General features: G+C 51.0%; 1 pseudogene; it reads left to right on the top strand.

Moving 5' to 3' along the window:
- The first annotated feature begins 2,743 nt into the window (after positions 1 to 2,743).
- On the top strand, positions 2,744 to 10,104 carry LOC137309160 (serine protease FAM111A-like; annotated as a pseudogene).
- Positions 10,105 to 10,221: the final 117 nt, after the last annotated feature.

Raw genomic sequence — 10,221 nt, 5'->3', positions numbered from 1 at the left:
CTCCACCCCAGAGGGCTGTGGATGCTCAGTCGTTGAGTATATTCAAGGCTGAGATGGATGGATTTTTGGTCTCTCGGGGGATCAAGGGATCGGGCGGGAAAGCGGAGTTGAGGTCGAAGACCGGCCATGATCTGATTGACTGGCGGAGCAGGCTCGAGGGGCCGAATGGCCTTCTCCTGCTCCCATTTCTCATGTTCCTATACCAGCAGATGGCAGTGTCGTCGTTACTGCTGTTTTTTTTTTTGAGCACAGCTGTAAAACGTTTTTTCAGACTTGGTGTGCACTGCGCATGCGCTGTCCTTACTGCCTGTGGACCAAACCCCTTTAGGCCACGTAATACACTGGGAGTCTCAACCCTCTCGTGAAACCATTCGCGGTTCTGCTGCAGACGCCTTCTCAAGCGCAAGTCACCGAAACGCACGACGGCTTCCTTTCTTGTTCATCGTTTGTCGGGGTAGGCGACGAGAGCTTTGAGGTTTTACCCTGGCTACGTGGCGAGATTAGTTTTTTTTGGCGCTCGATTTTGGGGTGGGAGGGGGAGAACATGGAGATCCATCTGGGTTTGATCATCCACGGAGACAGAACTAGGAATAAGGGCCTCGGGGGGGGGGGGAGTTGGAAGAGCGGAGATTAATGGCTATACCACGATTCCTGGCCCCCCTCCCACCGAAGTCTAGCGCAAGGTAGAAATATCTTAACACCCTCATTGTCCAACCCGCGAATTCTAGATAATTCAGATGGGCATCGAGTCCCAACCATTTCCTGAGGCGATTGGCAAAGCTATTTTGTTTCTTCGAATCTCTGTTTCGGCCGCCCCTACCATGGTTTAATCCCTCAGTGGCCTCAGGGGAACCAGTACATCCGGTGAATCATTGCAAGGACTACAGGGGAACAAGGGACAACTCTGCGAAAATATCAGGTTCCCTGTTTTTTAAAGTCTACTTTGTGATCTGTTATAATTTAGGACAGCGGGGAGGGCTAAAAGGAGTTGAATTACGAGGACCGGCTGCCAGGCTTGTGTTCCCTCGAGCGGAGAGGATTAAGGGGTGATCTAATCGAGGGGGTTTCACGATTTGAAGGGCTGTACATGGCTCATGGTGACTAATCATTGCCTTGCAGGGATCGTACAGTCTGTCGTTATTACACTGCTAACAGAATCATGACTTCGAAACAACGTGGGAAATCCAGAAAGCCTCTCAAGCCAATATCGAAAGAGAATATACTTCCCTTTCTGAAGGTGAGTAAATAATCATAGAAAGGTTACAGCACCGAAGGAGGCCTTTCGCCCCATCGAGTCCGTGCCGGCTCTATGCACGAGCAATCCAGCTCGTCCCACTCCCCCGCCCTTTCTCCGTAGCCCCTGCAAATTCTTTTCCTTTCAAGTACTTATCCAGTTCCCTTTTGAAGGCCATGATTGAATCTGCCTCCACCTCCCCCTCGGGCAGTGCATTCCAGATCCTAACCACTCGCTGGGTAATAAAGTTTCTCCTCATGTCGCCTTTGGTTCTTTTGCCAATTGCCTTAAATCAACGTCCTCTGGTTCTTGACCCTTCCGCCAATGGGAAGAGTTTCTCTCCATCTACTCTGTCTAGACCCTTCATGATTTTGAATACCTCGATCGAATCTCCTCGCGACCGTCTCTGTCCCAAGGAGAACAACCCCAGCTTCTCCAGTCTATCCACGTAACTAAAGTCTCTCATCCCTGGAATCATTCTAGTAAATCTCCTCTGCACCCTCTCTAAGGCCTTCACATCTTTCCTTAAGTGCGGTGCCCAGAACTGGACACAATACTCCAGTTGTGGCCGAACCAATGTTTTATATAAAGGTTCATCATGACTTCCATGCTTTTGTGCTCTATGCCGCTATTTATAAAGCCCAGGATCCCGTCTGCTTTTTTAACCGCTTTCTCAACCTGCCCTGCCACCTTCAATGATTTGTGTACGTATACCCCCAGATCTCTCTGTTCCTGTACCCCTTTTAGAGTTGTGCCCTCTAGTTTATATTGCCTCTCCTCGTTCTTCCTACTGAAATGTATCACTTCGTGTTTTTCTGTGTTAAATCTCATCTGCCATGTGTCCGCCCATTCCACCAGCCTGTCTATATCCTCTTGAAGTCTATCACTATCCTCCTCACTGTTCACTACACTTCCGAGTTTTGTGTCATCTGCAAATTTTGAAATTGTGCCCTGTACACCCAAGTCCAAGTCATTAATATATATCAAGAAAAGCAGTGGTCCCAGCACCGACCCCTGGGGAACACCACTGTACACCTCCCTCCAGTCCGAAAAACAACCGTTCACCACTACTCTCTGTTTCCTGTCCCTTAGCCAATTCTGTATCCATGCTGCTACTGCCCCCTTTATTCCATGGGCTTCAATCTTGATGATAAGCCTATTATGCGGCACTTTATCAAACGCCTTTTGAAAGTCCATATACACCACATCCACCGCATTGCCCTTATCGACCCTCTCTGTTACCTCATCAAAAAAACCCTATCAGGTTAGTTAAACACGATTTGCCTTTAACAAATCCGGGCTGGCTTTCCCTAAACAATCCACACTCGTCCAAGTGACTGTTAATTCTGTCCCGGATTATCGTTTCTAAAAGCTTCCCCAGCATAGAAACATAGAAACTAGGAGCAGGAGTAGGCCATTCGGCCCTTCGAGCCTGCTCCGCCATTCAATATGATCATGGCTGGTCGTCTCTCTCAATACCATATTCCCGCTCTCTCCCCATACCCCTTGATGCCTTTTGTGCCTAGAAAACGACCTCGCTCCTTCTGGGACATTATTTGTGTCCTCTTCCGTGAAGACAGAACCAAAGTATGTGTTTAATTGCTCTGCCATTTCCCTGATCCCCATTATAAATTCTCCCGTTTCTGACTGTAAGGGACCTACATTTGTCTTCACTAATCTTTATCTTTTTACATACTTGTCGAAGCTTTTACAGTTCACTTTTATGTCCCTTGCAAGTTTACTCTCATATTTTTCCCCTCTTAATCAATCTCTTGGTCCTTTTTTCCTGAATTCTAAACTGCTCCCAATCCTCAGGCTTGCTACTTTTTCTGGCAACTTGATATGACTCCTCTTTGGATCGAACACTATCCTTAATTTCTTTTGTTAACCGTGGTTGGGCCGCTTTTCCTTTTGTGTTTTTGCGCCAGAAAGGAATGTATAATTGTTGCAATTCATGCATTCGTTCCTTAAATGTTAGCCGTTGCCTATCCACCGTCATGCCTTTTAATGAAGCTTCCCAATCTATCATAGTCAACTCACTCCTCATACCTTCGTAGTTTCCTTTGTTTAGATTTCGGACCCTAGTTTCGGATTGGACTACTTCACTTTCCATCTTAATGAAGAATTCTATCATGTTATAGAGTCATAGAAGTTTACAACATGGAAACAGGCCCTTCGGCCCAACATGTCCATGTCGCCCAGTTTATACCACTAAGCTAGTCCCAATTGCCTGCACTTGGCCCATATCCCTCTATACCCATCTTACCCATGTAATTGTCCAAATGCTTTTTAAAAGACAAAAATTGTACCCGCCTCTACTACTGCCTCTGGCAGCTCGTTCCAGACACTCACCACCCTTTGAGTGAAAAAAATTGCCCCTCTGGACCCTTTTGTATCTCTCCCCTCTCACCTTAAATCTATGTCCCCTCGTTATAGACTCCCCTACCTTTGGGAAAAGATTTTGACTATCGACCTGATCTATGCCCCTCATTATTTTATAGACTTCTATAAGATCACCCCTAAACCTCCTACTCTCCAGGGAAAAAAGTCTCAGTCTATCCAACCTCTCCCTATAAGTCAAACCATCAAGTCCCGGTAGCATCCTAGTAAATCTTTTCTGCACTCTTTCTAGTTTAATAATATCCTTTCTATAATAGGGTGACCAGAACTGTACACAGTATTCCAAGTGTGGCCTCACCAATGCCCTGTACAACTTCAACAAGACATCCCAACTCCTGTATTCAATGTTATGGTCACTCTTCCCCAAAGGACCCTGGACAACAAGATTATTAATTAACCCCTACTCATTGCACAATACCCAATCTAGAATAGCCTGTTCCCTGGTTGGCTCCTCAACGTACTGGTCTAAAAAACCATCTCGTACACACTCCAGGAATTCATCCTCCACAGTATTATTGCTAATTTGGTTTGGCCAGTCTATATGTAGATTAAAGTCACCCATGATTACTGTAGTACCCTTGTTACACGCATCTCTAATTTCCTGTTTGATGCCCTCCCCTACATTACCACTACTGTTTGGAGGCCTATAGACAACTCCCACCGGTGTTTTCTGCCCCTTGGTGCTTCTTAACTCCACCCAGACTGATTCTACATCTTGATTTTCTGAGCCAACGTCCTTTCTCACTATTGCTCTGATTTCATCCTTTACTAACAACCCCACCCCACCTCCTTTTCCTTTTTGCCTGTCCTTCCCAAATATCGAATACCCTTGGATATTCAGCTCCCAGCCTTGGTCACCCTGAGGCCATGTCTCCGTAATCGCAATTATATCATATCCGTTTACATCTACTTGCGCTGTTAATTCATTTACCTTATTACGAATGCTTCGTGCATTCAGATACAGTGCCTTTAGATTTGTCTTTTTAACATTTTTAGACATCTTAACATTTTTTTGTACTATGGCCTTATTTGCCTTACCACCATTTCTTCTTACCCGGACCCTATTTGTTGGTGGGCTCTTTTGTTTGTACGCTCTGTCCCTTCCTGACACAATCTGGTCATCCTTACCCCAATCACGTTCCTGCACGGCTCCCTTGTCTTTTCTCTTTAGCGTTATAGATTTCCCTCTCCCCCGCCTTATTTAGTTTAAAGCCCTAGCCACCTCCCTAGTTATTCGATTTGCTAGAACTCTGGTCCCAGCATGGTTCAGGTGTAGTCCGTCCTGACGGAACAGCTCCCTCTTTCCCCAGTACTGGTCCCAGTGCCCCATGAATCGAAACCCACTTCTCCCACACCAATCTTTGAGCCACGCATTCACCTCCCTGATCTGATTTACCCTGTGCCAATTTGCTCGTGGCTCAGGTAATAATCCAGAGATTATCACCTTTGCGGTTCTGCTTTTTAATTTAGTCCCTGGTTGCTCAAACTCTCTCAGCAGAACCTCTTTCTCGGTCCTACCTCTGTCGTTGGTACCTACGTGGACCACGACAACTGGATCCTCCCCCTCCCACTCCAACTTCTTCTCCAGCCCGGAGGAGATGTCCTTAACCCCGAGTGCGGCGGGCACAGAGTGAGACAGCTTGCGAGTTTGGTGAGTGTGGGAGTTCGGTGAAGTGGGGGAAGGAGGTGCTGCTTTGCCTTGCTTTTCCTAACTTTTCCCGCACAGCAGAAGACCGAAAACGGCGGAGATAGAAGCAGCGGGCCGAGGCCCGAGAGCGGAGATAGAAGCAGCGGGCCGAGGCCCGAGAGCGGAGATAGAAGCAGCGGGGCGTGGCCCGAGAGCGGAGATAGAAGCAGCGGACCGAGGCCCGAGAGCGGAGATAGAAGCAGCGGGCCGAGGCCCGAGAGCGGAGATAGAAGCAGCGGGCCGAGGCCCGAGAGCGGAGATAGAAGCAGCGGGCCGAGGCCCGAGAGCGGAGATAGAAGCAGCGGGGCGTGGCCCGAGAGCGGAGATAGAAGCAGCGGACCTGCAACAAGAGAAAACTGCAGTGTGACGTACCAGGTGCGACAGGTAAGTGATTGGTAGCGACTGTGGGCTAAGCTTTAAGTTAACAATCTAATTAAACGGGGTAAATAATCTGATCAACACTAAATTGATTACTCTCCGCTGTCTGCGGCTCGAGGAACTTCGGCTCCGAGTTGAGGGGCTGGAGGCCGAGCTGCGGACATTGCGGGACATCAGGGAGGGAGAAAGCGACCCAGACCTTTTGCTCCAGGAGGCGGCCACACACCTTAGGTTAAATGCTTTGGAATTGACAGGCGGTCGGGGACAGGAGGGTGTGACTGCGAGTGAGGCAGGTACGGGGATCCAGGAGGTCGTACTGCAGGAGCCTCGGTCCCTGCGCTTGTCGAATAGCTTCGAGGTTCTTGCCACCCTTGTGGACAAGTGCGGGGAGGACGAGCGAACTGACCAGTGAAAAGGAAAGTGGTTGTAGAAGGCGACAGTAAAGTTAGAGGGATCGACAGGAGCATGAGTCCCGAAGGCTATGTTGCCAACCCGATGCCAGGGTTAAGGACATCTTAAGCACCGAGGTTAAACTGACTGGCCTGTAGTTGCTGGGTTTATCCTTACACCCTTTTTTTGAACAAGGGTGTAACATTCGCAATATAAGACGTCCCCAAGGCGCTTCACAGGAGCGTAAATGAGACAAAATTCACCACCGAGCCAAGTAAGGAGATATTCGGACAGGAGAGCAAAAGCTCGGTCAAAGAGCGAGGTTTTAAGGAGCGTCTTAAAGGAGGAGGGAGAGAGAGAGAGAGAGGCGGAGAGGTTTAGGGAGGGAATTCCAGAGCTCAGGGCCCCAGGCAGCTGAAGGCACGGCCGCCAATGGTGGAGCGATGGGAATCGAGGGGAGCGCAAAGATCTCGGAGTTGCTGTGGAACAGGCTCGAGGGGGAATGAATGGGCCTCCTCCTGTTCCTGTGCAACAGGCTCGAGGGGGAAATGAATGGGCCTCCTCCTGTTCCTGTGTAACAGGCTCGAGGGGGAATGAATGGGCCTCCTCCTGTTCCTGTGCAACAGGCTCGAGGGGGAATGAATGGGCCTCCTCCTGTTCCTGTGTAACAGGCTCGAGGGGGAATGAATGGGCCTCCTCCTGTTCCTGTGTAACAGACTCGAGGGGGAATGAATGGGCCTCCTCCTGTTCCTGTGTAACAGGCTCGAGGGGGAATGAATGGGCCTCCTCCTGTTCCTGTGTAACAGGCTCGAGGGGCTGAATGGCCTCCTCCTGTTCCTTTTCCTCGACCAGTTTCCACTGACTATTTTGTGTTCGGTCTCTCCAGGGCGATGATGAAAATCGGCCTCACACTCCAGAATTGGGGAAAAGGACCCCCCCCCACCGTGAGAAAGGAGGACCCATCCCTGGACCTGCCACAAAGGCCTCGGAGGAGACCGGTAACCTGCCAGAAGTGACCACGGACGAGGGCCTGGGGCACAGCGGAGAAGGCAGAGTGAAAGAATTCTCGTTCGGTCTCGGGGGGGAGGGGGGAGGGAAGAGAGCACGGAGCACGTGGTTAGAGGGGCACCCGACGAGAACTTGCGTTCTGCTCTGCTGTCTTCAGAGGTCATCAGGGAAGAACGAGAGAGGAACAAGCGGAAGGAATTGCACCTAATCGGAAGAAGGGAATTCAAGGGCGCCGTCAAGTTAGGAATGCCGTGCAAATGCCTGCCGGATGAAGCCCATTTCGAGGTGAGATTCTACCTGGATAATGGTGTGCTACGCTATCGGAATGCTGATTCTTCGAGTAAGGAATGCATTATATTCCGTGTCCAGAGCACTGGAAAATCGACTGGGAGACTTGGCACAGGTCCGAGGCGTATCATCGAATGCGAATCGCTGCGAGCCGCTGGCTTTGACCTGTGCATTTTTTTTCCCCCTTTGCGGGCGAGACCATCCGAGAGGCGCTGTGCAGCGACGGAAGATTCGCTGCACAGCGTCATCGGTCATTGAGAGTGGAGCCTGGGCGGCGGGGCGGAGATCTCTGCCGTCCACCCTCGCCGTCAACGGCCTGGGCGGCACGCGCTCCGAAGTCCGACCGAGCAAGAGGAGGTGCGAGGCGGGGCGCCGATCCCGGCGAGAGCCGAGGGGAGGGGGAGCGCGGCAGAAGGAGGGAATTCACTGCGCAGCGCCCTGGCGGAGGAGGTCGATGAATACTTGGGGGGCTAAAGGAGGCGTCAGGAAGTGTAAACAGAGGTGGAATCTGATGGAGGAAGAGCTTGGAAAGATCACAAGTGAAGCAATGACCGTTACAGTGCACGAAATGCTGGTGCAGTTGAGCGAGTCAGTTGGATTCATTGGATGGAATAACAACGGGAACAGAGGCACTGCCTCCTGTTTCCACCTCGCTGAGGGTTACGTCCTGACGTGTTACCACGTGGTGAAGGTGATCGTAGGGGATGGTGTGCCTGAGGACGAGTGGGAGACGCCAATACAGAAAAGCGCCATGATAATCTTCACCTACAAAGATGGACGTCCCACCAATGCCTGGCATCAAGTGCACCCATGGTTCCAAGTCTACTGCCCAGATCTTGATTATGCCTCGTTAAAATTAGAGATTCCCAATGGCCAGGAACCAAGGCTGCCACAAGGCCTGTCACCCAGGGCAAGCAGACGACCCCCCCCAGGGGATGAGGGGGCGGACATATGAGGAGAGGTTGAGTAGATTGGGACTCTACTCATTGGAGTTCAGAAGAATGAGAGGCGATCTTATTGAAACATATAAGATTGTGAAGGGGCTTGATCGGGTGGATGCGGTGAGCATGTTCCCAAGGATGGGTGAAACTAGAACTAGGGGGCGTAATCTTAGAATAAGGGGCTGCTCTTTCAAAACTGAGATGAGGAGAAACTTCTTCACTCAGAGGGTGGTAGGTCTGTGGAATTTGCTGCCCCAGGAAGCTGTGGAAGCTACATCATTAGATAAATTTAAAACAGAAATAGACAGTTTCCTAGAAGTAAAGGGAATTAGGGGTTATGGGGAGCGGGCAGGAAATTGGACATGAAGCTGAGTTCGGATCGGTCAATGCCCTGTGGGTGGCGGAGAGGGCCCAGGGGCTATGTGGCCGGGTCCTGCTCCGACTTCTTGTGTTCTTTAGATTTGTGGTTGGGATCAGATCAGCCATGATCTTATTGAATGGCGGAGCAGGCTCGAGGGGCCGATTGGCCTACTCCTGCTCCAATTTCTTATGTTCTTATGTTCTTATGTACATAATAGGTCACCCTGAAGGAGTTTGTAAATCCACCGATACTTGCATGGTCATCCCTTTCCAACAGCGAGGGACAGCGGTTGAAAATCATAGAGGCTACATGCAAGTATGCACGAAGCACACTTTCAGAGAAATCCAAAGTCCAGGCAGGATCACCGACAATACTCGTTTTTTTCCACGGGGCCTCTGGCTCCCCTGTATTCAATTCCTCGGGCGGGCCCGTGGGGACGCGCGCTGGAGGATAGGTCTATCGCGACGGCCGCACCAAGAACAGCCTGATCGAATTCAGTCCGACCGCTGAAGCCATCGCTGCCCACGTGAAGGAGCATCACCCGCGCGATCGCCAATCGCTCTTCGCCGCGGCTGACCCGGGCCCAGGGCGATCCGAGCGTTCTCCCGGCTGACCAGGAGGAGGTTCCAATGGACACCGGGGTAGACGGAGGCCGCCCGCCATTCCCGAGATCCACTCCGTCCGTCGTCACACCGGACCGGCTCTCGGCCTCTCTCTCCCATCAGCGGCACCGACCTGGCCCCTATCTCAGGGGGTTAGGCCTGATCCCCCCAGCTCCACTTTACCCCTCGACCCATCTCGGGCAAGGCTCGAAGGGCCGGGCCCCTTTGTCTTTCTTTCGGGTGTCGAGGACCGCAAGCTCCTACAACTCTCGGATGCCCAACGTACGGACGATGGCGGGGAAGGAACGGCCCTTTGGTCCGTCCAGCCTGTCCCACACAACCGTGAGGCCCCGATAGACGCACACACCCCAACGCCACATCCCTCCCGGGAGAGGCGGTAAAACAGAAGAAGAGCCCCCCACTCCTTCCCAGGCCAATTTGTGGGGGAAATCTGGGAACAACACCACCTGCACGTTGCCCTCCGAGTCACACACCATCCCGACTTGGAAATATATCGGCCGTTCCTTCATCGTCGCTGGGTCAAAATCCTGGAACTCCCTTCCTAACAGCACTGTGGGAGAACCTTCACCACACGGGACTGCAGCGGTTCAAGAAGGCGGCTCACCACCACCTTCTCAAGGGGCAATGAGGGATGGGCAATAAATGCCGGCCTCGCCCAGCGACGCCCACATCCCATGAACGAATAATAAAAAACTCAAGAAATGTCTGCTTTTCCCAATCTATGTGAAGGTTAAAGTCCCCCATTAAGACCACTATGCCTTTCTTACACGCTTGTCTAAGCTCTGCATTTATACAATCCAGCTAGATACTTGTGTGAATCGTTCAAATCATTAAATAATCACTTTGATTAATGAAAGTATGTGTGACTTTCTGCGACAGACTATTGTCCAGGTTCTGGAATCACTGCAACG

The sequence above is a fragment of the Heptranchias perlo genome, unplaced genomic scaffold (genome assembly GCF_035084215.1).
Source record: "Heptranchias perlo isolate sHepPer1 unplaced genomic scaffold, sHepPer1.hap1 HAP1_SCAFFOLD_1508, whole genome shotgun sequence".
In the NCBI taxonomy this organism is placed as follows: domain Eukaryota; kingdom Metazoa; phylum Chordata; class Chondrichthyes; order Hexanchiformes; family Hexanchidae; genus Heptranchias; species Heptranchias perlo.
The sequence above is the reverse complement of the archived record's forward strand: the minus strand, read 5'-3'. Positions and strand labels throughout refer to the sequence as shown.